This window comes from Misgurnus anguillicaudatus, chromosome 10 (genome assembly GCF_027580225.2).
Source record: "Misgurnus anguillicaudatus chromosome 10, ASM2758022v2, whole genome shotgun sequence".
In the NCBI taxonomy this organism is placed as follows: Eukaryota; Metazoa; Chordata; class Actinopteri; order Cypriniformes; family Cobitidae; genus Misgurnus; species Misgurnus anguillicaudatus.
In genome coordinates, this window is record NC_073346.2 from 3,962,501 (window position 1) to 3,989,176 (window position 26,676).

General features: G+C 47.5%; 29 non-coding genes and 1 pseudogene across 29 annotated transcripts; 24 read left to right on the top strand and 6 right to left on the bottom strand.

The window, feature by feature from the left end:
- The first annotated feature begins 423 nt into the window (after positions 1–423).
- Positions 424–502, top strand: trnak-uuu (transfer RNA lysine (anticodon UUU)). The gene has a single exon. It is a non-coding gene; the product is annotated as a tRNA-Lys (tRNA).
- Positions 503–603: 101 nt separating this feature from the next.
- Positions 604–685, top strand: trnas-aga (transfer RNA serine (anticodon AGA)). Its single transcript has one exon. It is a non-coding gene; the product is annotated as a tRNA-Ser (tRNA).
- Positions 686–875: 190 nt separating this feature from the next.
- Positions 876–947, top strand: trnah-gug (transfer RNA histidin (anticodon GUG)). Its single transcript has one exon. It is a non-coding gene; the product is annotated as a tRNA-His (tRNA).
- Positions 948–2,041: 1,094 nt separating this feature from the next.
- Positions 2,042–2,159, top strand: LOC141367392 (U4 spliceosomal RNA; annotated as a pseudogene).
- Positions 2,160–3,213: 1,054 nt separating this feature from the next.
- trnak-uuu (transfer RNA lysine (anticodon UUU)) lies at positions 3,214–3,286 on the top strand. Its single transcript has one exon. It is a non-coding gene; the product is annotated as a tRNA-Lys (tRNA).
- A 101-nt stretch (positions 3,287–3,387) lies between these two features.
- On the top strand, positions 3,388–3,469 carry trnas-aga (transfer RNA serine (anticodon AGA)). The gene has a single exon. It is a non-coding gene; the product is annotated as a tRNA-Ser (tRNA).
- A 202-nt stretch (positions 3,470–3,671) lies between these two features.
- Positions 3,672–3,743, top strand: trnah-gug (transfer RNA histidin (anticodon GUG)). Its single transcript has one exon. It is a non-coding gene; the product is annotated as a tRNA-His (tRNA).
- A 1,109-nt stretch (positions 3,744–4,852) lies between these two features.
- Positions 4,853–4,993, top strand: LOC141367388 (U4 spliceosomal RNA). Its single transcript, XR_012371742.1, has one exon. It is a non-coding gene; the product is annotated as a U4 spliceosomal RNA (small nuclear RNA).
- A 607-nt stretch (positions 4,994–5,600) lies between these two features.
- On the top strand, positions 5,601–5,673 carry trnak-uuu (transfer RNA lysine (anticodon UUU)). The gene has a single exon. It is a non-coding gene; the product is annotated as a tRNA-Lys (tRNA).
- Positions 5,674–5,762: 89 nt separating this feature from the next.
- Positions 5,763–5,844, top strand: trnas-aga (transfer RNA serine (anticodon AGA)). Its single transcript has one exon. It is a non-coding gene; the product is annotated as a tRNA-Ser (tRNA).
- Positions 5,845–7,199: 1,355 nt separating this feature from the next.
- Positions 7,200–7,340, top strand: LOC141367389 (U4 spliceosomal RNA). The gene has a single exon (XR_012371743.1). It is a non-coding gene; the product is annotated as a U4 spliceosomal RNA (small nuclear RNA).
- A 607-nt stretch (positions 7,341–7,947) lies between these two features.
- trnak-uuu (transfer RNA lysine (anticodon UUU)) lies at positions 7,948–8,020 on the top strand. Its single transcript has one exon. It is a non-coding gene; the product is annotated as a tRNA-Lys (tRNA).
- Positions 8,021–8,121: 101 nt separating this feature from the next.
- Positions 8,122–8,203, top strand: trnas-aga (transfer RNA serine (anticodon AGA)). The gene has a single exon. It is a non-coding gene; the product is annotated as a tRNA-Ser (tRNA).
- A 202-nt stretch (positions 8,204–8,405) lies between these two features.
- trnah-gug (transfer RNA histidin (anticodon GUG)) lies at positions 8,406–8,477 on the top strand. The gene has a single exon. It is a non-coding gene; the product is annotated as a tRNA-His (tRNA).
- A 4,694-nt stretch (positions 8,478–13,171) lies between these two features.
- trnal-cag (transfer RNA leucine (anticodon CAG)) lies at positions 13,172–13,251 on the top strand. Its single transcript has one exon. It is a non-coding gene; the product is annotated as a tRNA-Leu (tRNA).
- A 792-nt stretch (positions 13,252–14,043) lies between these two features.
- On the top strand, positions 14,044–14,116 carry trnar-acg (transfer RNA arginine (anticodon ACG)). The gene has a single exon. It is a non-coding gene; the product is annotated as a tRNA-Arg (tRNA).
- A 269-nt stretch (positions 14,117–14,385) lies between these two features.
- On the bottom strand, positions 14,386–14,457 carry trnae-cuc (transfer RNA glutamic acid (anticodon CUC)). Its single transcript has one exon. It is a non-coding gene; the product is annotated as a tRNA-Glu (tRNA).
- A 92-nt stretch (positions 14,458–14,549) lies between these two features.
- On the bottom strand, positions 14,550–14,623 carry trnam-cau (transfer RNA methionine (anticodon CAU)). The gene has a single exon. It is a non-coding gene; the product is annotated as a tRNA-Met (tRNA).
- Positions 14,624–15,747: 1,124 nt separating this feature from the next.
- trnal-cag (transfer RNA leucine (anticodon CAG)) lies at positions 15,748–15,827 on the top strand. The gene has a single exon. It is a non-coding gene; the product is annotated as a tRNA-Leu (tRNA).
- Positions 15,828–16,619: 792 nt separating this feature from the next.
- trnar-acg (transfer RNA arginine (anticodon ACG)) lies at positions 16,620–16,692 on the top strand. The gene has a single exon. It is a non-coding gene; the product is annotated as a tRNA-Arg (tRNA).
- Positions 16,693–16,960: 268 nt separating this feature from the next.
- On the bottom strand, positions 16,961–17,032 carry trnae-cuc (transfer RNA glutamic acid (anticodon CUC)). The gene has a single exon. It is a non-coding gene; the product is annotated as a tRNA-Glu (tRNA).
- A 92-nt stretch (positions 17,033–17,124) lies between these two features.
- Positions 17,125–17,198, bottom strand: trnam-cau (transfer RNA methionine (anticodon CAU)). The gene has a single exon. It is a non-coding gene; the product is annotated as a tRNA-Met (tRNA).
- A 1,124-nt stretch (positions 17,199–18,322) lies between these two features.
- trnal-cag (transfer RNA leucine (anticodon CAG)) lies at positions 18,323–18,405 on the top strand. The gene has a single exon. It is a non-coding gene; the product is annotated as a tRNA-Leu (tRNA).
- A 1,433-nt stretch (positions 18,406–19,838) lies between these two features.
- trnam-cau (transfer RNA methionine (anticodon CAU)) lies at positions 19,839–19,912 on the bottom strand. The gene has a single exon. It is a non-coding gene; the product is annotated as a tRNA-Met (tRNA).
- Positions 19,913–21,035: 1,123 nt separating this feature from the next.
- Positions 21,036–21,118, top strand: trnal-cag (transfer RNA leucine (anticodon CAG)). Its single transcript has one exon. It is a non-coding gene; the product is annotated as a tRNA-Leu (tRNA).
- Positions 21,119–21,910: 792 nt separating this feature from the next.
- trnar-acg (transfer RNA arginine (anticodon ACG)) lies at positions 21,911–21,983 on the top strand. The gene has a single exon. It is a non-coding gene; the product is annotated as a tRNA-Arg (tRNA).
- Positions 21,984–22,415: 432 nt separating this feature from the next.
- On the bottom strand, positions 22,416–22,489 carry trnam-cau (transfer RNA methionine (anticodon CAU)). Its single transcript has one exon. It is a non-coding gene; the product is annotated as a tRNA-Met (tRNA).
- Positions 22,490–23,613: 1,124 nt separating this feature from the next.
- Positions 23,614–23,696, top strand: trnal-cag (transfer RNA leucine (anticodon CAG)). Its single transcript has one exon. It is a non-coding gene; the product is annotated as a tRNA-Leu (tRNA).
- Positions 23,697–24,488: 792 nt separating this feature from the next.
- Positions 24,489–24,561, top strand: trnar-acg (transfer RNA arginine (anticodon ACG)). Its single transcript has one exon. It is a non-coding gene; the product is annotated as a tRNA-Arg (tRNA).
- Positions 24,562–26,190: 1,629 nt separating this feature from the next.
- trnal-cag (transfer RNA leucine (anticodon CAG)) lies at positions 26,191–26,273 on the top strand. The gene has a single exon. It is a non-coding gene; the product is annotated as a tRNA-Leu (tRNA).
- The last annotated feature ends 403 nt before the right edge of the window (positions 26,274–26,676 follow it).

The following is a 26,676-nucleotide window of genomic DNA, read 5'->3' on the forward strand; positions in this document are numbered from 1 at the left end:
TGGAGAGATAAGCAAATCACAAAAATGATTTAGCAGGCTTTTCACAGGGAGGGTCACGTTTTTGTCACATGTGCTTTATCTCGTGCAACTCGAGAGTCAGTTCATCATGTTACGCAGACACACCTACATTTACTAGAGCTTAGTAACGCTGCCTCTCTGATGACGTTTTGGAGGACAACAGCTTTTTCCCCAAGAGAAGAGTGTCTCAAGCTGAAGCAAGACTTCTCCACTTAAAGAGCTCTCACGTACTCTGTTAGAAGACTGAAGCAGGCTCCTGCTCATTTGTGGCATCCTAGTAAAATTTACTCTGTCCGCAGACCGGCGAGTAATGAACAGGTCATGATAAAGAAATTCCATCTTTGTCTGCAAGCGTTATCAGACCAGAGGAGGCATGAGACGTGAAGCTCAGAAACTGAGCCCTGAGCCCGGATAGCTTTAGCTCAGTCGGTAGAGCATCAGACTTTTAATCTGAGGGTCCAGGGTTCAAGTCCCTGTTTGGGCGATGAGGGCTCTCGCGAGAGCCTCGGTTGCATTTTGTGCCGCTGTATGAAGAGCTCCATTTCGTTGGAAACGGAAAGAGTAAAACATACCCACCGTCTGCATGTAGTCGTGGCCGAGTGGTTAAGGCGATGGACTAGAAATCCATTGGGGTCTCCCCGTGCAGGTTCGAATCCTGCCGACTACGTCTGCAGGCGTCTCCCTTTGGCTTTTGTACTCGATGGTGGATTGGACGTTGAGAGGCGCTTTGCTTAAGGTTTGCCGATGAACGTTAACAAAAAAGTTGATTGAGACCTCGGAAAATCAATGCCAAGCGCCTTCCGGTCAACACACTCAGGCAGACCTGCAGGCGGAGTTCCGGCGGAGCCTGGTGGCACGCCGTGATCGTATAGTGGTTAGTACTCTGCGTTGTGGCCGCAGCAACCCCGGTTCGAATCCGGGTCACGGCAGTCCATTCGAGAAGATGCGTGGTTGACCCTGTTGCTGCCCCTTTTGTGACCAGCTGGTCCATCCACTTTCTAAAAACGTAACCTCTTCTTACAAGTCCTTTTTCGGCACACACCAAGCCCAGAGGGTTCGCCCGGACGACTCGTCGTAGTCGTGGCCGCGTGCTTCAGGCGATTGACTCGAAAGCCGTTGGGGTCTTCCCACGCACGTTCTAACCCCGCCGACTAGGAGCGTTTGTTACCTGGACGTTCCAGCTCACGAGGTGCTGTATTTCGGCAGCTCAAGTTGTTACCATGGGATGTGCGAAGGGAAAACTAAGCAGCCTTTTGTTGTTTTTCCTGTGTGTGTTAAACAAGCAGCCCTGTTGTGGAGTGATGCAGCTTCCATTGTCATTTCGACCATATACAGCACGTACAACATGAGGCCAAAGAAGATCTGGAACAGGTCTTTGTTTAGAACGGATGTGCATTGTGGCTAATCGTGTTGATCCTAACCTGAGCCGTGTTCTGAGAGGTTAAGGATTAAGGCGCCACCCCTTTCTATTCACAATTCCCATAATTCCCTGCCCCAGATTGTTGTCCTTAATTATTTTAAACGTGTTTTTGCACTTATGCTTTTCTTAATAGAGAGCGAATAATAAATAAACTTCTCGTGAAGATCTCTTACCCGCCGAAAAGGCACAACATACAGCAAAGCAGTGCCTTCTTCTTCGTCTTCTTTTTCTTCTTCGTCTCTGTTTAATGGCGGGTAGCACCAACTTTAAGGTGCATTATCGCCACCTACTGTGTTGGAGTGTGAAGCAGAGTTTTTCCCCACAAAAAAAACCTAGATACTTTTAATGAATCCTGTTATCTTTAAATAATGAAATAAACTCTCCGAGCCGTAACAGATTATATTCTAAGGGTTCAAGTCAACAATTCCCACTTGCCTAATTGCCCTCTGCAATGTTTACCCTTTCCTTAATATACTTTCGACAAAAACGAAAAACATGCTCTAAAATTTGTACCTGGAGTCTAATCTCAGTTGAAAGCTTGATTACCACTATGTCGTCCAGCGTCCAGGAATGTGCACAGGAGAGGTCGTGACCTTTGCTGTCATTCTTTCGCAGAGGCAATATCGTAACCTATGAGGTTTACCCGAGGCGTGATCATTGCTGGTTGAAAACTTTACCCAATACGGTCAGCTTTGGCAATTTTTGCCAGTCTCTTAAGAGACTTAGGCCCTGTCCCAAATGGCGCACTTCATGTGGGCTTTCGGTCTCGTGGCCTTAAATTGCGCGTTCTCGCTTAGTCTACGAGTCCGTAGGGTGTCCCATCTGTCATTTTTACGCTTTGAAGTGTGCTCATCGGCGCCTTCTTTGCCCCCTTGATGCGGCCTTCAGCGAAGCCCGCACTGCAGCAGGCTTCGCGCACTTTGCCAACCCAGAAGTCCTTGCGAAAGGGCAATCAGACCAATCAGACGACGGAAGGGAGGAGTTCACACTGACGGGGCAACTTCTCTACCTATTTCCGGTGTGATGCTCGAGTCTGTCCCAAAATATGACTCCGATGCACCCACGTGGACTCGCATCAAGGGTCCCTAAAGTCTGGACTACGTGATGTCATCAAAGTGTGGACTCTGAGGAGGACCACAAGTCCGGAGTGTGCCATTTGGGACAGGGCGATTCAAGGTCGTTGTAAAAGAAAGATGTCTGCTGGTGTTGTTTGTAATGAGATTAGGGGAATCACAGTTTCATCCCAATCGTTGGTGTCACATTCATTTCAAGCTTTGATGAGGGTGTCGACGTTAAAGATATCAAGGTTGCGCGTTTACAGAGTGTTCTTTACGTCACGTGGGATGATTTTGTGGAGAGATAAGCAAATCACAAAAATGATTTAGCAGGCTTTTCACAGGGAGGGTCACGTTTTTGTCACATGTGCTTTATCTCGTGCAACTCGAGAGTCAGTTCATCATGTTACGCAGACACACCTACATTTACTAGAGCTTAGTAACGCTGCCTCTCTGATGACGTTTTGGAGGACAACAGCTTTTTCCCCAAGAGAAGAGTGTCTCAAGCTGAAGCAAGACTTCTCCACTGAAAGAGCTCTCACGTACTCTGTTAGAAGACTGAAGCATGCTCCTGCTCATTTGTGGCATCCTAGTAACATTTACTCTGTCAGCAGACCGGCGAGTAATGAACAGGTCATGATAAAGAAATTCCATCTTTGTCTGCAAGCGTTATCAGACCAGAAGAGGCATGAGACGTGAAGCTCTAGAACTGAGCCCTGAGCCCGGATAGCTCAGTTGGTAGAGCATCAGACTTTTAATCTGAGGGTCCAGGGTTCAAGTCCCTGTTTGGGCGAAGAGTGCTCTCGCGAGAGCCTCGGTTGCATTTTGTGCCGCTGTATGAAGAGCTCCATTTCGTTGGAAACGGAGAGAGCAAAACATACCCACCATCTGCATGTAGTCGTGACCGAGTGGTTAAGGCGATGGACTAGAAATCCATTGGGGTCTCCCCGCGCAGGTTCGAATCCTTCCGACTACGTCTGCGGGCGTCTCTCTTTGGCTTTAGGGTCAGCTTTTGTACTCGATGGTGGATTGGACGTTGAGAGGCGCTTTGCTTAAGGTTTGCCGATGAACGTTAACAAAAAAGTTGATTGAGACCTCGGAAAATCAATGCCAAGCGCCTTCCGGTCGACACACTCAGGCAGACCTGCAGGTGGGGCTCCGGCGGAGCCTGGTGGCACGCCGTGATCGTATAGTGGTTAGTACTCTGCGTTGTGGCCGCAGCTACCCCGGTTCGAATCCGGGTCACGGCAGTCCATTCGAGAAGATGCGTGGTTGACCCTGTTGCTGTCCCTTTTGTGACCGGCTGGTCCATCCACTCTCTAAAAACGTAACCTCTTCTTACAAGTCCTTTTTCGGCACACACCAAGCCCAGAGGGTTCGCCCGGACGACTCGTCGTAGTCGTGGCCGCGTGCTTCAGGCGATTGACTCGAAAGCCGTTGGGGTCTTCCCACGCACGTTCTAACCCCGCCGACTAGGAGCGTTTGTTACCTGGACGTTCTCTTGTTGGACGTTCCAGCTCACGAGGTGCTGTATTTCGGCAGCTCAAGTTGTTACCATGGGATGTGCGAAGGGAAAACTAAGCAGCCTTTTGTTGTTTCTCCTGTGTGTGTTAAACAAGCAGCCCTGTTGTGGAGTGATGCAGCTTCCATTGTCATTTCGACCATATACAGCACGTACAACATGAGGCCAAAGAAGATCTGGAACAGGTCTTTGTTTAGAACGGATGTGCATTGTGGCTAATCGTGTTGATCCTAACCTGAGCCGTGTTCTGAGAGGTTAAGGATTAAGGCGCCACCCCTTTCTTTTCACAATTCCCATAATTCCCTGCACCAGATTGTTGTCCTTAATTAATTAAAACGTGTTTTTGCACTTATGCTTTTCTTAATAGAAAGCGAATAATAAATAAACTTCTCGTGAAGATCTCTTACCTGCCGAAAAGGCACAACATACAGCAAAGCAGTGCCTTCTTTTTCGTCTTCTTTTTCTTCTTCGTCTCTGTTTAATGGCGGGTAGCACCAACTTTAAGGTGCATTATCGCCACCTACTGTGTTGGAGTGTGAAGCAGAGTTTTTCCCCACAAAAAAAACCTAGATACTCTTAATCAATCCTGTTATCTTTAAATAATGAAATAAACTCTCCGAGCCGTAACAGATTATATTCTAAGGGTTCAAGTCAACAATTCCCACTTGCCTAATTGCCCTCTGCAATGTTTACCCTTTCCTCAATATACTTTCGACAAAAACGAAAAACATGCTCTAAAATTTGTACCTGGAGTCTAATCTCAGTTGAAAGCTTGATTACCACTATGTCGTCCAGCGTCCAGGAATGTGCACAGGAGAGGTCGTGACCTTTGCTGTCATTCTTTCGCAGAGGCAATATCGTAGCCTATGAGGTTTACCCGAGGCGTGATCATTGCTGGTTGAAAACTTTACCCAATACCCCGCCGGGATGACTTGAAACACGGTCAGCTTTGGCAATTTTTGCCAGTCTCTTAAAGGACTTACAAGGTCGTTGTAAAAGAAAGATGTCTGCTGGTGTTGTTTTTAACGAGATTAGGGGAATCACAGTTTCATCCCAGTCGTTGGTGTCACATTCATTTCAAGCTTTGATGAGGGTGTCGACATTAAAGATATCAAGGTTGCGTGTTTACAGAGTGTTCTTTACGTCACGTGGGATGATTTTGTGGAGAGATAAGCAAATCACAAAAATGATTTAGCAGGCTTTTCACAGGGAGGGTCACGTTTTTGTCACATGTGCTTTATCTCGTGCAACTCGAGAGTCAGTTCATCATGTTACGCAGACACACCTACATTTACTAGAGCTTAGTAACGCTGCCTCTCTGATGACGTTTTGGAGGACAACAGCTTTTTCCCCAAGAGAAGAGTGTCTCAAGCTGAAGCAAGACTTCTCCACTTAAAGAGCTCTCACGTACTCTGTTAGAAGACTGAAGCAGGCTCCTGCTCATTTGTGGCATCCTAGTAACATTTACTCTGTCCGCAGACCGGCGAGTAATGAACAGGTCATGATAAAGAAATTCCATCTTTGTCTGCAAGCGTTATCAGACCAGAGGAGGCATGAGACGTGAAGCTCTGAAACTGAGCCCTGAGCCCGGATAGCTCAGTCGGTAGAGCATCAGACTTTTAATCTGAGGGTCCAGGGTTCAAGTCCCTGTTTGGGCGATGAGAGCCTCGGTTGCATTTTGTGCCGCTGTATGAAGAGCTCCATTTCGTTGGAAACGGAAAGAGTAAAACATACCCACCGTCTGCATGTAGTCGTGGCCGAGTGGTTAAGGCGATGGACTAGAAGTCCATTGGGGTCTCCCCGCGCAGGTTCGAATCCTCCTGACTACGTCTGCAGGCGTCTCCCTTTGGCTATTGTACTCGATGGTGGATTGGACGTTGAGAGGCGCTTTGCTTAAGGTTTGCCGATGAACGTTAACAAAAAAGTTGATTGAGACCTCGGAAAATCAATGCCAAGCGCCTTCCGGTCGACACACTCAGGCAGACCTGCAGGCGGAGTTCCGGCGGAGCCTGGTGGCACGCCGTGATCGTATAGTGGTTAGTACTCTGCGTTGTGGCCGCAGCAACCCCGGTTCGAATCTGGGTCACGGCAGTCCATTCGAGAAGATGCGTGGTTGACCCTGTTGCTGTCCCTTTTGTGACCGGCTGGTCCATCCACTCTCTAAAAACGTAACCTCTTCTTACAAGTCCTTTTATCGGCACACACCAAGCCCAGAGGGTTCGCCCGGACGACTCGTCGTAGTCGTGGCCGCGTGCTTCAGGCGATTGACTCGAAAACCGTTGGGGTCTTCCCACGCACGTTCTAACCCCGCCGACTAGGAGCGTTTGTTACCTGGACGTTCCAGCTCACGAGGTGCTGTATTTCGGCAGCTCAAGTTGTTACCATGGGATGTGCGAAGGGAAAACTAAGCAGCCTTTTGTTGTTTTTCCTGTGTGTGTTAAACAAGCAGCCCTGTTGTGGAGTGATGCAGCTTCCATTGTCATTTCGACCATATACAGCACGTACAACATGAGGCCAAAGAAGATCTGGAACAGGTCTTTGTTTAGAACGGATGTGCATTGTGGCTAATCGTGTTGATCCTAACCTGAGCCGTGTTCTGAGAGGTTAAGGATTAAGGCGCCACCCCTTTCTTTTCACAATTCCCATAATTCCCTGCCCCAGAATGTTGTCCTTAATTATTTTAAACGTGTTTTTGCACTTATGCTTTTCTTAATAGAGAGCGAATAATAAATAAACTTCTCGTGAAGATCTCTTACCCGCCGAAAAGGCACAACATACAGCAAAGCAGTGCCTTCGTCTTCGTCTTCTTTTTCTTCTTCGTCTCTGTTTAATGGCGGGTAGCACCAACTTTAAGGTGCATTATCGCCACCTACTGTGTTGGAGTGTGAAGCAGAGTTTTCCCCACAAAAAAACCTAGATACTCTTAATCAATCCTGTTATCTTTAAATAATGAAATAAACTCTCCGAGCCGTAACAGATTATATTCTAAGGGTTCAAGTCAACAATTCCCACTTGCCTAATTGCCCTCTGCAATGTTTACCCTTTCCTTAATATACTTTCGACAAAAACGAAAAACATGCTCTGAAATTTGTACCTGGAGTCTAATCTCAGTTGAAAGCTTGATTACCACTATGTCGTCCAGCGTCCAGGAATGTGCACAGGAGAGGTTGTGACCTTTGCTGTCATTCTTTCGCAGAAGCAATATCGTAGCCTATGAGGTTTACCCGAGGCGTGATCATTGCTGGTTGAAAACTTTACCCAATACCCTGCCGGGATGACTTGAAATACGGTCAGCTTTGGCACTTTTTGCCAGTCTCTTAAGAGACTTACAAGGTCGTTGTAAAAGAAAGATGTCCGCTGGTGTTGTTTGTAATGAGATTAGGGGAATCACAGTTTCATCCCAATCGTTGGTGTCACATTCATTTCAAGCTTTGATGAGGGTGTCGACGTTAAAGATATCAAGGTTGCGTGTTTACAGAGTGTTCTTTACGTCACGTGGGATGATTTTGTGGAGAGATAAGCAAATCACAAAAATGATTTAGCAGGCTTTTCACAGGGAGGGTCATGTTTTTGTCACATGTGCTTTATCTTGTGAAACTCGAGAGTCAGTTCATCATGTTACGCAGACACACCTACATTTACTAGAGCTTAGTAACGCTGCCTCTCTGATGACGTTTTGGAGGACAACAGCCTTTTCCCCAAGAGAAGAGTGTCTCAAGCTGAAGCAAGACTTCTCCACTGAAAGAGCTCTCACGTACTCTGTTAGAAGACTGAAGCAGGCTCCTGCTCATTTGTGGCATCCTAGTAACATTTACTCTGTCCGCAGACCGGCGAGTAATGAACAGGTCATGATAAAGAAATTCCATCATTGTCTGCAAGCGTTATCAGACCAGAGGAGGCATGAGGCGTGAAGCTCTGGAACTGAGCCCTGAGCCTGGATAGCTCAGTCGGTAGAGCATCAGACTTTTAATCTGAGGGTCCAGGGTTCAAGTCCCTGTTTGGGCGATGAGTGCTCTCGCGAGAGCCTCGGTTGCATTTTGTGCCGCTGTATGAAGAGCTCCATTTCGTTGGAAACGGAAAGAGTAAAACATACCCACTGTCCGCATGTAGTCGTGGCCAAGTGGTTAAGGCGATGGACTAGAAATCCATTGGGGTCTCCCTGCGCAGGTTCGAATCCTGCCTACTACGTCTGCGGGCGTCTCCCTTTGGTTTTAGGGTCAGCTTTTGTACTCGATGGTGGATTGGACGTTGAGAGGCGCTTTGCTTAAGGTTTGCCGATGAACGTTAACAAAAAAGTTGATTGAGACCTCGGAAAATCAATGCCAAGCGCCTTCCGGTCGACACACTCAGGCAGACCTGCAGGCGGAGTTCTGGCGGAGCCTGGTGGCACGCCGTGATCGTATAGTGGTTAGTACTCTGCGTTGTGGCCGCAGCAACCCCGGTTCGAATCCGGGTCACGGCAGTCGATTCTAGAAGATGCGTGGTCGATTCTGTTGCTGTCCCTTTTGTGACCGGCTGGTCCATCCACTCTCTAAAAACGTAACCTCTTCTTACATGTCCTTTTTCGGCACACACCAAGCCCAGAGGGTTCGCCCGGACGACTCGTCGTAGTCGTGGCCGCGTGCTTCAGGCGATTGACTCGAAAGCCGTTGGGGTCTTCCCACGCACGTTCTAACCCCGCCGACTAGGAGCGTTTGTTACCTGGACGTTCTCTTGTTGGAAGTTCCAGCTCACGAGGTGCTGTATTTCAGCAGCTCAAGTTGTTACCATGGGATGTGCGAAGGGAAAACTAAGCAGCCTTTTGTTGTTTCTCCTGTGTGTGTTAAACAAGCAGCCCTGTTGTGGAGTGATGCAGCTTCCATTGTCATTTCGACCATATACAGCACGTACAACATGAGGCCAAAGAAGATCTGGAACAGGTCTTTGTTTAGAACGGATGTGTATTGTGGCTAATCGTGTTGATCCTAACCTGAGCTGTGTTCTGAGAGGTTAAGGATTAAGGCGCCACCCCTTTCTTTTCACAATTCCCATAATTCCCTGCCCCGTGTGAGGCTCAAACCCACGACGTTCAGATTATGAGACTGACGCGCTGCCTAACTGCGCCAACGAGGCACACCCAGACCGACGGCTCCTGGGTGGCCCCTTGCGTCTGGTTGCGTGGCATTTTGTGCGCCACCAGCGAGGAAACTCCTGCGAGGAGAGCACGACTGGGCTTCTTGCACTCTGGCTACCCACACTGAGGACCTTCTCGTTCTTAATTTGTTACACGTACAGAAACAACTTCAAGGAGACACAGAGGGGCTATGTCATGCCCAGGATTCCTATCGTCTTTTAAATGGTGTCGAGAATGGGACGCCTGCCGTTGCTGGACGATCTTGGCGCACATGCTCTCAGGCTAGATAAAACCCATTATAAATAAACACTTACATTTGACACATTTGACACAGCTGACAGATTAATGGAATAACGTTACATATCCACAATGCAAAGTCCCAGTTATTCAGTGATCACGTGTTTGGCTCGTCTTTAGCCTCATTATCTAGTAGAAAAACTTAAATTGTGCTAAAGTTGAAAGACTGAAGTTCTAAAGTTCCAAGTATTAGAGTCTGTTAAAGTAAAAGCTCTGCGGCCATTGCCTGTGGCAGAAAACTGTTCTTAGCACTCACCTCTTGAAGAATCTTTTGTTTGCCTTGTGTGCTCGAGACACAATGCCACCGGTTCTTTTAAGGATGTCGCCGCCGTATGGTTAACTGTTGTCTACATTAGAAGGCAACTGCGAACCATAAAAAGGCCCTGAGACGTACAGAGTAGGGTTGTGCCGATAGACGATATCATCGTCCATCGTGATGGTTGACTGACATTACGATGGAGAGTCACCATCGTGATGCCACGCCCCCTCCCCACTCCGCTGCGAGTCGACATACACTTCTCTCTTCTATATAGACTATAGTTAACCTAATATCTTTGCGTGAATTGCTCTATAAATTAAATAGAAAATATAACTAATGCATATATGCTATTTTAAATACTGTAGTCTATGCCTGAGACGTGACATGTGTTAGTCTGTGAAAATATCCTGTCAGGCATTTGATCTTGACTAGGGATGGGCACGGATATTCGAATATTCGAATGGCAATAATTATTCAAATTTAAAAAATGCTATTCGAATGTTTGTTTGTTTTTAATGTGCCACCAAAGGGTAACAACTTATTTGATGCTTTTTCACTTCATCTATACTGTCTTTTACAGACTTAAATGTAAAATATACATGAACATTAATTTGTATGTATTTCTGATTGTTTGGCAATGCAGATTGCAGACGAATTTAAGTTTTTCCTTTTATCTCCGGGTTTGTCCGCGCCGCGCCGTATTTGGCCACTGGCTCAAGGCCCGGGTATACTTTTTTCCCGCGTCCGCGTCCGGCTCGCGCGCGCACGCGGCCGCGCAGCTTTCCGAGTATAGTCCCCGCGGCTACACGCGGACGGCCGCGTTCGACACTATACGCAATACAAATGATTTCTTATTCAAATTATTAGTCTAACAGGCTGTCAGGGCAGCACTGATTTGGAGACATTTACAGTACATTAAAACATTAAGATAGGTGAAGAAAAGTAACTGATCCACCATTGCAAACACAGTTTAGAACAAACAACAAGACAACAAAGAACAGGAATCAAACAAACATGCTCCACAGCTTTCTGTTCTTGGAAGAAGTAAAAGTTAAAGAAGAAAAACGATTGTGTGTGTGCAAATGCTGTCTATTTCCTTTGTATAATTGTTTATAGTGGCGTGTCCTGTCTAAATATTTTCACGCGCATGCGCTGTCGTACGCGGACTGTACGCGCACTGTCCGCGCGGTCTCAAATTTTGGGCTGCACGCGGACCGTCCGCGCGGCCGGCCCCGGACCCTCCTGAAGACGAAAATGACGTCATGCGGACCGCGCGCATACGCGGACGTCCCTAGTATACTTTCGGCTTCAGTGAGGGCTCACGTGTTATTAAACGTGCTTCTCCGCCGCCCGAATCAACACATCATGAGAGATTTGTAAGCTTTCTGTTATAAAGTCTACTTTATTTTGTTAATAAGGAGACAGACACGGAGAACGAAATGAAACGGAGAACATTTATTATATGCGGTGCTCTTTTGAAAATGAACCGGATAACTGCACATGGCAGTTTAAAGCAAAGCATTATTGTATCTAGTCAGAAGAACGGGCTTTCACCGAAGCAGGTAGGATAAATACGGTTTTCTTTATTCACAAATACATGTCAAAATTACTAAACTGAGAAGATATTTAAATGGCGACTGAGCAGTCGGTTATGTAGATGTGTTTTTTCATTTGCTCCGGGCTCTTGGTGTTTTTTGTCTGTTTAAATGATGATAGCCTACTTTGTCAAGTCCTCAAACTTTAAACTTCGCAAGTCCTCAAACTTCGCTTAGATTTGGGGTTAGTGTATAATATTTGGTATAATATAATGTATGTAAGATCAAACAGTAATGAATTAATACTAACGACCGACTTGAAACTAAGGATTTGACTAGACTTCGCTCCGCATTAAGTTTTAACGCATTTTTTTCTGTAGGATATTTTTTAAGAAGAATTTAAAATATATATAAATAAAATATATTTTTTTACAATGTTTTCAACTTAAAAATACATACATATATATATATATATATATATACATACAGAATATACGTTTAGCTTGTTGTGGATATTTCCTAATTAAGCCTTCTGTGAAATTATGACAAAATGAAAAATACAAAACACGCATGTCTTAATTAACATAATTTAAATAAACGAATATTCGTTCTTTAAGAGCTTAAATATTCGAAAAATTAAATATTAAAAGTAATAGTAAATTACTGGTAATAGTAAGTTACTGGAAAATGCCCATCCCTAATCTTGACATTGCTAGAATCTTGTCTTTTTACATGTTGTACATTTATCTTAAAATAATTAATTTTGTACAAGAAAACAGCCCATATTAATCATTTATTAGTAGCATATTGTAGTGTCTCGGGAGATCGTGCTCATTGTTACATTGAGGCTATACTGCACTGAAGCGGCAGATTAGGATATAAACCCAGAATTCAGCGAACGTCAAGAACAAGAAAACGGGAACAACACTCCGACCGAAACGCGGGATTTACATACACAGACCATGTTTAAATTTCGATGTGTCTGGCCCTGTTCACTTTGTCTAGTTTTAATAAGCTGCGGATTGAAGTGCTGGCTGCTCCCCGCGGTGCTGAAGACCCGCTCTCTGACGGAGTACTGGTGGCACATATGCAGATATTTACGTGCAAAATTTGGAAAGCGCGGAGGAGTCGTTGGGTTAGTAAAATAACGAAATTATAGCTTTTAAATAGAAAAAAATATTTATGTAAAGAGATTAAAAAGTGCTTAAAAGTGCACAACTCTTCTTCAGTGGATTAAAGCTACTTTTTCCCCTTATGTGCAACTTATAGTAGTTGGGATAGTAAAATAACAAAATAATAGATTTTAAGTACAGAATAGTATTTATGTAAAATATATATTAAAATAAAAAGTGCACAAGTCTTCTTAAGTGGAAGTAATAAAGTAAAATAACGAATAATAATTATATAATAACGAATAATAACGAAAAATTAAAATACCCCCCTCCCACCTAACGATATCATCGTCCATCGCGATGGTTTACGTAACCATCGTCAACTGCCAATTTATGGGGACATCGCCCAACCCTAGTACAGAGATGGCGCTTTTTCGCTAAATTGCAATGCCGGCATCCATCCGCATTTGATCAAGTATTTTCATTGCGCGTTCAAGTAGAACGAGCAGGGTCTGAGAATGGCGATTCCTTTTTGTGACCCTGTTCTAAAACAGTATGATCAAGGGGGAAAGGATCATTGAATGCAAAACCACTTTGACAGCATCCGTTACAGGGCATATGGAGACGGGCTGCGTGTGCTTTTGGCAAATGAAAGGCTTCGGGCACATTGTTCCTCATTTCGAAAAATCCACATTCGTCACTATTTCAAGGCGTTTGTGAAGAAATAAATAAGAATTAAAGATGAGCTGCATGAAGGCAATAAAATCGTGAGTCATTCCAAAAGTTACACCGGCACATTCGCTGAGGAGCGCAATCGACTCGCTCGGGCCAGCTGGGGTGGTCAGGATGGCCGAGCGGTCTAAGGTGCTGCGTTCAGGTCGCAGTCTCTGGAGGCGTGGGTTCGAATCCCACTTCTGACATTCTGTTGCCTTTGTTGTAGCCACCCGTGCTGTGTATCGCGCTTTCTTCCGAGGGAGCGTCCTTTTCAAAGACGCCAGGAGACAGGCACGCGGGGGACGACCCGGTTTCCCATTTTGGTAGAGATGAAGGTTCAAGGTTCAATTTATTGCAATATAGTGTCAAACACAATTGGAATTCTTTACAGCCAGTCACGCATGGATGTAATGTGGCAAACGAAACATTAAGACAGAACAAGATATGACAATACACAGTCATATGGAAGGTGAATGGAAGGTGCTAAGAGTAATAATGATACTTACACTAATACTGAATGATAAAAGTAGGAGTAATAGAAACAATAAAGTGCAAACAGTGCATTCAGTCCTGAAAAGGAATTGAACTGTCATTAAGCAGCCAGGCGGCCGTGGGAAAGAAGCTCAGGCGATGCCGGGATTTTGCAGTTCTCGGGAGCCGAAGCCTTCTACCTGAAGGGAGCAGCTGAAACATGGTACAGCCTGGATGAGATGGGTCAGACATAATTTTTCTTTCCCTTCTCACAGCCCTGAGGTTGTGAAGGGATTCCAGAGAAGGTAGAGAGGTGTTGATCACTCTCTCTGCCGAGCGGATCACCCGCTGCAGCTTGGCCTTGTCCTTGGCTGCTGCAGCAGGGAACCATGTAATTATTGATTGTGTAATAATGGATTTAATGATGGCAGAGTAAAACCGGATTAATATTTAATAATGAAGTTTTGCAGCTGGCCTCCAGAATCCAGCTGTCTTCTCCAAGCATGACTTCCCAGGTTTCTGGCGTTGGGCCAGTGGCGCAATGGATAACGCGTCTGACTACGGATCAGAAGATTCTAGGTTCGACTCCTGGCTGGCTCGATCCTGTTTTTACTCCTTCCTCCCACACGTTGGGGTGTCTGCTGTCCTGCGTCAACATGCCTCAGTAGAGCAGAGGACGCACACCAGGCTCTGATTGCTCAGATGGCGGAGCGCAGGACTGCAGGCAGGCAATTTAGCCGTCCAACCTTAGGTCGATGGGCCGGAGGCAGTGAAGCTTTGCCTCTTGGAGGTGCTGCGATCCTTGCCTTCGAAGCCAGCGTTGCGCATAACCCGGCCGGTGAAAAAGGCAAGCGCACGTCAAAAGAGCGTTCCCTGACCGGGAATCGAACCCGGGCCGCGGCGGTGAGAGCGCCGAATCCTAGCCACTAGACCACCAGGGAGGACACGCTGGCCTTCAGGCCGTGGATGCCTGGCACACTGTGCGGAAGGAAAACGGGGCTAAAGTCTCAAACTAGTCGACAAAAGGGCACCCTGCCCCGTGTGAGGCTCGAACTCACGACCTTCAGATTATGAGACTGACGCGCTGCCTAACTGCGCCAACGAGGCACGCCCAGACCGACGGCTCCTGGATGGCCCCTTGCGTCTGGTTGCGTGGCATTTTGTGCGCCACCAGCGAGGAAACTCCTGCGAGGAGAGCACGACTGGGCTTCTTGCACTCTGGCTACCCACACTGAGGACCTTCTCGTTCTTAATATGTTACACGTACAGAAACAACTTCAAGGAGACACAGAGGGGCTATGTCATGCCCAGGATTCCTATCGTCTTTTAAATGGGGTCGAGAATGGCACGCCTGCCGTTGCTGGACGATCTTGGCGCACATGCTCTCAGGCTAGATAAAACCCATTATAAATAAACACTAACATTTGACACATTTGACACAGCTGACAGATTAATGGAATAACGTTACATATCCACAATGCAAAGTCCCAGTTATTCAGTGATCACGTGTTTGGCTCGTCTTTAGCCTCATTATCTAGTAGAAAAACTTAAATTGTGCTAAAGTTGAAAGACTGTCCTATGTAAGTTGGTGACGTGTTCCACGTATTAGAGTCTGTTAAAGTAAAAGCTCTGCGGCCATTGCCTGTGGCAGTAAACTGTACTTCGCACTCACCTCTTGAAGAATCTCTTGTTTGCCTTGTGTGCTCGAGACACAATGCCACCGGTTCTTTTAAGGATGTCGCCGCCGTATGGTTAACTGTTGTCTACATTAGAAGGCAACTGCAAACCATAAAAAGGCCCTGAGACGTACAGAGATGGCGCTTTTTCGCTAAATTGCAATGCCGGCGTCCATCCGCATTTGATCAAGTATTTTCACTGCGCGTTCAAGTAGAACGAGCAGGGTCTGAGAATGGCGATTCCTTTTTGTGACCCTGTTCTAAAACAGTATGATCAAGGGGGAAAGGATCATTGAATGCAAAACCACTTTGACAGCATCCGTTACAGGGCATATGGAGACGGGCTGCGTGTGCTTTTGGCAAATGAAAGGCTTCGGGCACATTGTTCCTCATTTCGAAAAATCCACATTCGTCACTATTTCAAGGCGTTTGTGAAGAAATAAATAAGAATTAAAGATGAGCTGCATGAAGGCAATAAAATCGTGAGTCATTCCAAAAGTTACACCGGCACATTCGCTGAGGAGCGCAATCGACTCGCTCGGGCCAGCTGGGGTGGTCAGGATGGCCGAGCGGTCTAAGGCGCTGCGTTCAGGTCGCAGTCTCTGGAGGCGTGGGTTTGAATCCCACTTCTGACATTCTGTTGCTTTTGTTGTAGCCACCCGTGCTGTGTATCGCGCTTTCTTCCGAGGGAGCGTCCTTTTCAAAGACGCCAGGAGACAGGCACGCGGGGGACGACCCGGTTTCCCATTTTGGTAGAGATGAAGGTTCAAGGTTCAATTTATTGCAATATAGTGTCAAACACAATTGGAATTCTTTACAGCCAGTCACGCATGGATGTAATGTGGCAAACGAAACATTAAGACAGAACAAGATATGACAATACACAGTCATATGGAAGGTGAATGGAAGGTGCTAAGAGTAATAATGATACTTACACTAATACTGAATGATAAAAGTAGGAGTAATAGAAACAATAAAGTGCAAACAGTGCATTCAGTCCTGAAAAGGAATTGAACTGTCATTAAGCAGCCAGGCGGCCGTGGGAAAGAAGCTCAGGCGATGCCGGGATTTTGCAGTTCTCGGGAGCCGAAGCCTTCTACCTGAAGGGAGCAGCTGAAACATGGTACAGCCTGGATGAGATGGGTCAGACATAATTTTTCTTGCCCTTCTCACAGCCCTGAGGTTGTGAAGGGATTCCAGAGAAGGTAGAGAGGTGTTGATCACTCTCTCTGCCGAGCGGATCACCCGCTGCAGCTTGGCCTTGTCCTTGGCTGCTGCAGCAGGGAACCATGTAATTATTGATTGTGTAATAATGGATTTAATGATGGCAGAGTAAAACCGGATTAATATTTAATAATGAAGTTTTGCAGCTGGCCTCCAGAATCCAGCTGTCTTCTCCAAGCATGACTTCCCAGGTTTCTGGCGTTGGGCCAGTGGCGCAATGGATAACGCGTCTGACTACGGATCAGAAGATTCTAGGTTCGACTCCTGGCTGGCTCGATCCTGTTTTTACTCCTTCCTCCCACACGTTGGGTGTCTGCTGTCCTGCGTCAACATGCCTCAGTAGAGCAGAGGACGCACACCAGGCTCTGATTGCTCAGATGGCGGAGCGCAGGACTGCAGGCAGGCAATTTAGCCGTCCAACCTTAGGTCGATGGGCCGGAGGCAGTGAAGCTTTGCCTCTTGGAGGTGCTGCGATCCTTGCCTTCGAAGCCAGCGTTGCGCATAACCCGGCCGGTGAAAAAGGCAAGCGCACGTCAAAAGAGCGTTCCCTGACCGGGAATCGAACCCGGGCCGCGGCGGTGAGAGCGCCGAATCCTAGCCACTAGACCACCAGGGAGGACACGCTGGCCTTCAGGCCGTGGATGCCTGGCACACTGTGCGGAAGGAAAACGGGGCTAAAGTCTCAAACTAGTCGACAAAAGGGCACCCTGCCCCGTGTGAGGCTCGAACTCACGACCTTCAGATTATGAGACTGACGCGCTGCCTAACTGCGCCAACGAGGCACGCCCAGACCGACGGCTCCTGGGTGGCCCCTTGCGTCTGTTTGCGTGGCATTTTGTGTGCCACCAGCGAGGAAACTCCTGCGAGGAGAGCACGACTGGGCTTCTTGCACTCTGGCTACCCACACTGAGGACCTTCTCGTTCTTAATATGTTACACGTACAGAAACAACTTCAAGGAGACACAGAGGGGCTATGTCATGCCCAGGATTCCTATCGTCTTTTAAATGGTGTCGAGAATGGCACGCCTGCCGTTGCTGGACGATCTTGGCGCACATGCTCTCAGGCTAGATAAAACCCATTATAAATAAACACTTACATTTGACACATTTGACACAGCTGACAGATTAATGGAATAACGTTACATATCCACAATGCAAAGTCCCAGTTATTCAGTGATCACGTGTTTGGCTCGTCTTTAGCCTCATTATCTAGTAGAAAAACTTAAATTGTGCTAAAGTTGAAAGACTGTCCTATGTAAGTTGGTGACGTGTTCCACGTATTAGAGTCTGTTAAAGTAAAAGCTCTGCGGCCATTGCCTGTGGCAGTAAACTGTACTTCGCACTCACCTCTTGAAGAATCTCTTGTTTGCCTTGTGTGCTCGAGACACAATGCCACCGGTTCTTTTAAGGATGTCGCCGCCGTATGGTTAACTGTTGTCTACATTAGAAGGCAACTGCGAACCATAAAAAGGCCCTGAGACGTACAGAGATGGCGCTTTTTCGCTAAATTGCAATGCCGGCGTCCATCCGCATTTGATCAAGTATTTTCATTGCGCGTTCAAATAGAACGAGCAGGGTCTGAGAATGGCGATTCCTTTTTGTGACCCTGTTCTAAAACAGTATGATCAAGGGGGAAAGGATCATTGAATGCAAAACCACTTTGACAGCATCCGTTACAGGGCATATGGAGACGGGCTGCGTGTGCTTTTGGCAAATGAAAGGCTTCGGGCACATTGTTCCTCATTTCGAAAAATCCACATTCGTCACTATTTCAAGGCGTTTGTGAAGAAATAAATAAGAATTAAAGATGAGCTGCATGAAGGCAATAAAATCGTGAGTCATTCCAAAAGTTACACCGGCACATTCGCTGAGGAGCGCAATCGACTCGCTCGGGCCAGCGGGGGTGGTCAGGATGGCCGAGCGGTCTAAGGCGCTGCGTTCAGGTCGCAGTCTCCTCTTGAGGCGTGGGTTCGAATCCCACTTCTGACATTCTGTTGCCTTTGTTGTAGCCACCCGTGCTGTGTATCGCGCTTTCTTCCGAGGGAGCGTCCTTTTCAAAGACGCCAGGAGACAGGCACGCGGGGAACGACCCGGTTTCCCATTTTGGTAGAGATGAAGGTTCAAGGTTCAATTTATTGCAATATAGTGTCAAACACAATTGGAATTCTTTACAGCCAGTCACGCATGGATGTAATGTGGCAAACGAAACATTAAGACAGAACAAGATATGACAATACACAGTCATATGGAAGGTGAATGGAAGGTGCTAAGAGTAATAATGATACTTACACTAATACTGAATGATAAAAGTAGGAGTAATAGAAACAATAAAGTGCAAACAGTGCATTCAGTCCTGAAAAGGAATTGAACTGTCATTAAGCAGCCAGGCGGCCGTGGGAAAGAAGCTCAGGCGATGCCGGGATTTTGCAGTTCTCGGGAGCCGAAGCCTTCTACCTGAAGGGAGCAGCTGAAACATGGTACAGCCTGGATGAGATGGGTCAGACATAATTTTTCTTGCCCTTCTCACAGCCCTGAGGTTGTGAAGGGATTCCAGAGAAGGTAGAGAGGTGTTGATCACTCTCTCTGCCGAGCGGATCACCCGCTGCAGCTTGGCCTTGTCCTTGGCTGCTGCAGCAGGGAACCATGTAATTATTGATTGTGTAATAATGGATTTAATGATGGCAGAGTAAAACCGGATTAATATTTAATAATGAAGTTTTGCAGCTGGCCTCCAGAATCCAGCTGTCTTCTCCAAGCATGACTTCCCAGGTTTCTGGCGTTGGGCCAGTGGCGCAATGGATAACGCCTCTTGGAGGTGCTGCGATCCTTGCCTTCGAAGCCAGCGTTGCGCATAACCCGGCCGGTGAAAAAGGCAAGCGCACGTCAAAAGAGCGCCGCGGCGGTGAGAGCGCCGAATCCTAGCCACTAGACCACCAGGGAGCGTCTGACTACGGATCAGAAGATTCTAGGTTCGACTCCTGGCTGGCTCGATCCTGTTTTTACTCCTTCCTCCCACACGTTGGGTGTCTGCTGTCCTGCGTCAACATGCCTCAGTAGAGCAGATGACGCACACCAGGCTCTGATTGCTCAGATGGCGGAGCGCAGGACTGCAGGCAGGCAATTTAGCCGTCCAACCTTAGGTCGATGGGCCGGAGGCAGTGAAGCTTTGCCTCTTGGAGGTGCTGCGATCCTTGCCTTCGAAGCCAGCGTTGCGCATAACCCGGCCGGTGAAAAAGGCAAGCGCACGTCAAAAGAGCGTTCCCTGACCGGGAATCGAACCCGGGCCGCGGCGGTGAGAGCGCCGAATCCTAGCCACTAGACCACAAGGGAGGACACGATTGCCTTCAGGCCGTGGATGCCTGGCACACTGTGCGGAAGGAAAACGGGGCTAAAGTCTCAAACAAGTCGACAAAAGGGCACCCTGCCCCGTGTGAGGCTCGAACTCACGACCTTCAGATTATGAGACTGACGCGCTGCCTAACTGCGCCAACGAGGCACGCCCAGACCGATGGCTCCTGGGTGGCCCCTTGCGTCTGGTTGCGTGGCATTTTGTGCGCCACCAGCGAGGAAACTCCTGCGAGGAGAGCACGACTGGGCTTCTTGCACTCTGGCTACCCACACTGAGGACCTTCTCGTTCTTACTATGTTACACGTACAGAAACAACTTCAAGGAGACACAGAGGGGTTATGTCATGCCCAGGATTCCTATCGTCTTTTAAATGGTGTCGAGAATGGCATGCCTGCCGTTGCTGGACGATCTTGGCGCACATGCTCTCAGGCTAGATAAAACCCATTATAAATAAACACTTACATTTGACACATTTGACACAGCTGACAGATTAATGGAATAACGTTACATATCCACAATGCAAAGTCCCAGTTATTCAGTGATCACGTGTTTGGCTCGTCTTTAGCCTCATTATCTAGTAGAAAAACTTAAATTGTGCTAAAGTTGAAAGACTGTCCTATGTAAGTTGGTGACGTGTTCCACGTATTAGAGTCTGTTAAAGTAAAAGCTCTGCGGCCATTGCCTGTGGCAGTAAACTGTACTTCGCACTCACCTCTTGAAGAATCTCTTGTTTGCCTTGTGTGCTCGAGACACAATGCCACCGGTTCTTTTAAGGATGTCGCCGCCGTATGGTTAACTGTTGTCTACATTAGAAGGCAACTGCGAACCATAAAAAGGCCCTGAGACGTACAGAGATGGCGCTTTTTCGCTAAATTGCAATGCATTTGCAATCCGCATTTGATCAAGTATTTTCATTGCGCATTCAAGTAGAACGAGCAGGGTCTGAGAATGGCGATTCCTTTTTGTGACCCTGTTCTAAAACAGTATGATCAAGGGGGAAAGGATCATTGAATGCAAAACCACTTTGACAGCATCCGTTACAGGGCATATGGAGACGGGCTGCGTGTGCTTTTGGCAAATGAAAGGCTTCGGGCACATTGTTCCTCATTTCGAAAAATCCACATTCGTCACTATTTCAAGGCGTTTCTGAAGAAATAAATAAGAATTAAAGATGAGCTGCATGAAGGCAATAAAATCGTGAGTCATTCCAAAAGTTACACCGGCACATTCGCTGAGGAGCGCAATCGACTCGCTCGGGCCAGCTGGGGTGGTCAGGATGGCCGAGCAGTCTAAGGCGCTGCGTTCAGGTCGCAGTCTCCTCTGGAGGCGTGGGTTCGAATCCCACTTCTGACATTCTGTTGCCTTTGTTGTAGCCACCCGTGCTGTGTATCGCGCTTTCTTCCGAGGGAGCGTCCTTTTCAAAGACGCCAGGAGACAGGCACGCGGGGGACGACCCGGTTTCCCATTTTGGTAGAGATGAAGGTTCAAGGTTCAATTTATTGCAATATAGTGTCAAACACAATTGGAATTCTTTACAGCCAGTCACGCATGGATGTAATGTGGCAAACGAAACATTAAGACAGAACAAGATATGACAATACACAGTCATATGGAAGGTGAATGGAAGGTGCTAAGAGTAATAATGATACTTACACTAATACTGAATGATAAAAGTAGGAGTAATAGAAACAATAAAGTGCAAACAGTGCATTCAGTCCTGAAAAGGAATTGAACTGTCATTAAGCAGCCAGGCGGCCGTGGGAAAGAAGCTCAGGCGATGCCGGGATTTTGCAGTTCTCGGGAGCCGAAGCCTTCTACCTGAAGGGAGCAGCTGAAACATGGTACAGCCTGGATGAGATGGGTCAGACATAATTTTTCTTGCCCTTCTCACAGCCCTGAGGTTGTGAAGGGATTCCAGAGAAGGTAGAGAGGTGTTGATCACTCTCTCTGCCGAGCGGATCACCCGCTGCAGCTTGGCCTTGTCCTTGGCTGCTGCAGCAGGGAACCATGTAATTATTGATTGTGTAATAATGGATTTAATGATGGCAGAGTAAAACCGGATTAATATTTAATAATGAAGTTTTGCAGCTGGCCTCCAGAATCCAGCTGTCTTCTCCAAGCATGACTTCCCAGGTTTCTGGCGTTGGGCCAGTGGCGCAATGGATAACGCGTCTGACTACGGATCAGAAGATTCTAGGTTCGACTCCTGGCTGGCTCGATCCTGTTTTTACTCCTTCCTCCCACACGTTGGGTGTCTGCTGTCCTGCGTCAACATGCCTCAGTAGAGCAGAGGACGCACACCAGGCTCTGATTGCTCAGATGGCGGAGCGCAGGACTGCAGGCAGGCAATTTAGCCGTCCAACCTTAGGTCGATGGGCCGGAGGCAGTGAAGCTTTGCCTCTTGGAGGTGCTGCGATCCTTGCCTTCGAAGCCAGCGTTGCGCATAACCCGGCCGGTGAAAAAGGCAAGCGCACGTCAAAAGAGCGTTCCCTGACCGGGAATCGAACCCGGGCCGCGGCGGTGAGAGCGCCGAATCCTAGCCATCAGTCCACCAGGGAGGACACGCTGGCCTTCAGGCCGTGGATGCCTGGCACACTGTGCGGAAGGAAAACGGGGCTAAAGTCTCAAACTAGTCGACAAAAGGGCACCTTGCCCCGTGTGAGGCTCGAACTCACGACCTTCAGATTATGAGACTGACGCGCTGCCTAACTGCGCCAACGAGGCACGCCCAGACCAACGGCTCCTGGGTGGCCCCTTGCGTCTGGTTGCGTGGCATTTTGTGTGCCACCAGCGAGGAAACTCCTGCGAGGAGAGCACGACTGGGCTTCTTGCACTCTGGCTACCCACACTGAGGACCTTCTCGTTCTTAATATGTTACACGTACAGAAACAACTTCAAGGAGACACAGAGGGGCTATGTCATGCCCAGGATTCCTATCGTCTTTTAAATGGTGTCGAGAATGGCACGCCTGCCGTTGCTGGACGATCTTGGCGCACATGCTCTCAGGCTAGATAAAACCCATTATAAATAAACACCTACATTTGACACATTTGACACAGCTGACAGATTAATGGAATAACGTTACATATCCACAATGCAAAGTCCCAGTTATTCAGTGATCACGTGTTTGGCTCGTCTTTAGCCTCATTATCTAGTAGAAAAACTTAAATTGTGCTAAAGTTGAAAGACTGTCCTATGTAAGTTGGTGACGTGTTCCACGTATTAGAGTCTGTTAAAGTAAAAGCTCTGCGGCCATTGCCTGTGGCAGTAAACTGTACTTCGCACTCACCTCTTGAAGAATCTCTTGTTTGCCTTGTGTGCTCGAGACACAATGCCACCGGTTCTTTTAAGGATGTTGCCGCCGTATGGTTAACTGTTGTCTACATTAGAAGGCAACTGCGAACCATAAAAAGGCCCTGAGACGTACAGAGATGGCGCTTTTTCGCTAAATTGCAATGCCGGCGTCCATCCGCATTTGATCAAGTATTTTCATTGCGCGTTCAAGTAGAACGAGCAGGGTCTGAGAATGGCGATTCCTTTTTGTGACCCTGTTCTAAAACAGTATGATCAAGGGGGAAAGGATCATTGAATGCAAAACCACTTTGACAGCATCCGTTACAGGGCATATGGAGACGGGCTGCGTGTGCTTTTGGCAAATGAAAGGCTTCGGGCACATTGTTCCTCATTTCGAAAAATCCACATTCGTCACTATTTCAAGGCGTTTGTGAAGAAATAAATAAGAATTAAAGATGAGCTGCATGAAGGCAATAAAATCGTGAGTCATTCCAAAAGTTACACCGGCACATTCGCTGAGGAGCGCAATCGACTCGCTCGGGCCAGCTGGGGTGGTCAGGATGGCCGAGCGGTCTAAGGCGCTGCGTTCAGGTCGCAGTCTCCTCTGGAGGCGTGGGTTCGAATCCCACTTCTGACATTCTGTTGCCTTTGTTGTAGCCACCCGTGCTGTGTATCGCGCTTTCTTCCGAGGGAGCGTCCTTTTCAAAGACGCCAGGAGACAGGCACGCGGGGGACGACCCAGTTTCCCATTTTGGTAGAGATGAAGGTTCAAGGTTCAATTTATTGCAATATAGTGTCAAACACAATTGGAATTCTTTACAGCCAGTCACGCATGGATGTAATGTGGCAAACGAAACATTAAGACAGAACAAGATATGACAATACACAGTCATATGGAAGGTGAATGGAAGGTGCTAAGAGTAATAATGATACTTACACTAATACTGAATGATAAAAGTAGGAGTAATAGAAACAATAAAGTGCAAACAGTGCATTCAGTCCTGAAAAGGAATTGAACTGTCATTAAGCAGCCAGGCGGCCGTGGGAAAGAAGCTCAGGCGATGCCGGGATTTTGCAGTTCTCGGGAGCCGAAGCCTTCTACCTGAAGGGAGCAGCTGAAACATGGTACAGCCTGGATGAGATGGGTCAGACATAATTTTTCTTGCCCTTCTCACAGCCCTGAGGTTGTGAAGGGATTCCAGAGAAGGTAGAGAGGTGTTGATCACTCTCTCTGCCGAGCGGATCACCCGCTGCAGCTTGGCCTTGTCCTTGGCTGCTGCAGCAGGGAACCATGTAATTATTGATTGTGTAATAATGGATTTAATGATGGCAGAGTAAAACCGGATTAATATTTAATAATGAAGTTTTGCAGCTGGCCTCCAGAATCCAGCTGTCTTCTCCAAGCATGACTTCCCAGGTTTCTGGCGTTGGGCCAGTGGCGCAATGGATAACGCGTCTGACTACGGATCAGAAGATTCTAGGTTCGACTCCTGGCTGGCTCGATCCTGTTTTTACTCCTTCCTCCCACACGTTGGGTGTCTGCTGTCCTGCGTCAACATGCCTCAGTAGAGCAGAGGACGCACACCAGGCTCTGATTGCTCAGATGGCGGAGCGCAGGACTGCAGGCAGGCAATTTAGCCGTCCAACCTTAGGTCGATGGGCCGGAGGCAGTGAAGCTTTGCCTCTTGGAGGTGCTGCGATCCTTGCCTTCGAAGCCAGCGTTGCGCATAACCCGGCCGGTGAAAAAGGCAAGCGCACGTCAAAAGAGCGTTCCCTGACCGGGAATCGAACCCGGGCCGCGGCGGTGAGAGCGCCGAATCCTAGCCATCAGTCCACCAGGGAGGACACGCTGGCCTTCAGGCCGTGGAAGCCTGGCACACTGTGCGGAAGGAAAACGGGGCTAAAGTCTCAAACTAGTCGACAAAAGGGCACCTTGCCCCGTGTGAGGCTCGAACTCCGGCCTTCAGATTATGAGACTGACGCGCTGCCTAACTGCGCCAACGAGGCACGCCCAGACCAACGGCTCCTGGGTGGCCCCTTGCGTCTGGTTGCGTGGCATTTTGTGTGCCACCAGCGAGGAAACTCCTGCGAGGAGAGCACGACTGGGCTTCTTGCACTCTGGCTACCCACACTGAGGACCTTCTCGTTCTTAATATGTTACACGTACAGAAACAACTTCAAGGAGACACAGAGGGGCTATGTCATGCCCAGGATTCCTATCGTCTTTTAAATGGTGTCGAGAATGGCACGCCTGCCGTTGCTGGACGATCTTGGCGCACATGCTCTCAGGCTAGATAAAACCCATTATAAATAAACACCTACATTTGACACATTTGACACAGCTGACAGATTAATGGAATAACGTTACATATCCACAATGCAAAGTCCCAGTTATTCAGTGATCACGTGTTTGGCTCGTCTTTAGCCTCATTATCTAGTAGAAAAACTTAAATTGTGCTAAAGTTGAAAGACTGTCCTATGTAAGTTGGTGACGTGTTCCACGTATTAGAGTCTGTTAAAGTAAAAGCTCTGCGGCCATTGCCTGTGGCAGTAAACTGTACTTCGCACTCACCTCTTGAAGAATCTCTTGTTTGCCTTGTGTGCTCGAGACACAATGCCACCGGTTCTTTTAAGGATGTTGCCGCCGTATGGTTAACTGTTGTCTACATTAGAAGGCAACTGCGAACCATAAAAAGGCCCTGAGACGTACAGAGATGGCGCTTTTTCGCTAAATTGCAATGCCGGCGTCCATCCGCATTTGATCAAGTATTTTCATTGCGCGTTCAAGTAGAACGAGCAGGGTCTGAGAATGGCGATTCCTTTTTGTGACCCTGTTCTAAAACAGTATGATCAAGGGGGAAAGGATCATTGAATGCAAAACCACTTTGACAGCATCCGTTACAGGGCATATGGAGACGGGCTGCGTGTGCTTTTGGCAAATGAAAGGCTTCGGGCACATTGTTCCTCATTTCAAAAAATCCACATTCGTCACTATTTCAAGGCGTTTGTGAAGAAATAAATAAGAATTAAAGATGAGCTGCATGAAGGCAATAAAATCGTGAGTCATTCCAAAAGTTACACCGGCACATTCGCTGAGGAGCGCAATCGACTCGCTCGGGCCAGCTGGGGTGGTCAGGATGGCCGAGCGGTCTAAGGCGCTGCGTTCAGGTCGCAGTCTCCTCTGGAGGCGTGGGTTCGAATCCCACTTCTGACATTCTGTTGCCTTTGTTGTAGCCACTAGTGCTGTGTATCGCGCTTTCTTCCGAGGGAGCGTCCTTTTCAAAGACGCCAGGAGACAGGCACGCGGGGGACGACCCGGTTTCCCATTTTGGTAGAGATGAAGGTTCAAGGTTCAATTTATTGCAATATAGTGTCAAACACAATTGGAATTCTTTACAGCCAGTCACGCATGGATGTAATGTGGCAAACGAAACATTAAGACAGAACAAGATATGACAATACACAGTCATATGGAAGGTGAATGGAAGGTGCTAAGAGTAATAATGATACTTACACTAATACTGAATGATAAAAGTAGGAGTAATAGAAACAATAAAGTGCAAACAGTGCATTCAGTCCTGAAAAGGAATTGAACTGTCATTAAGCAGCCAGGCGGC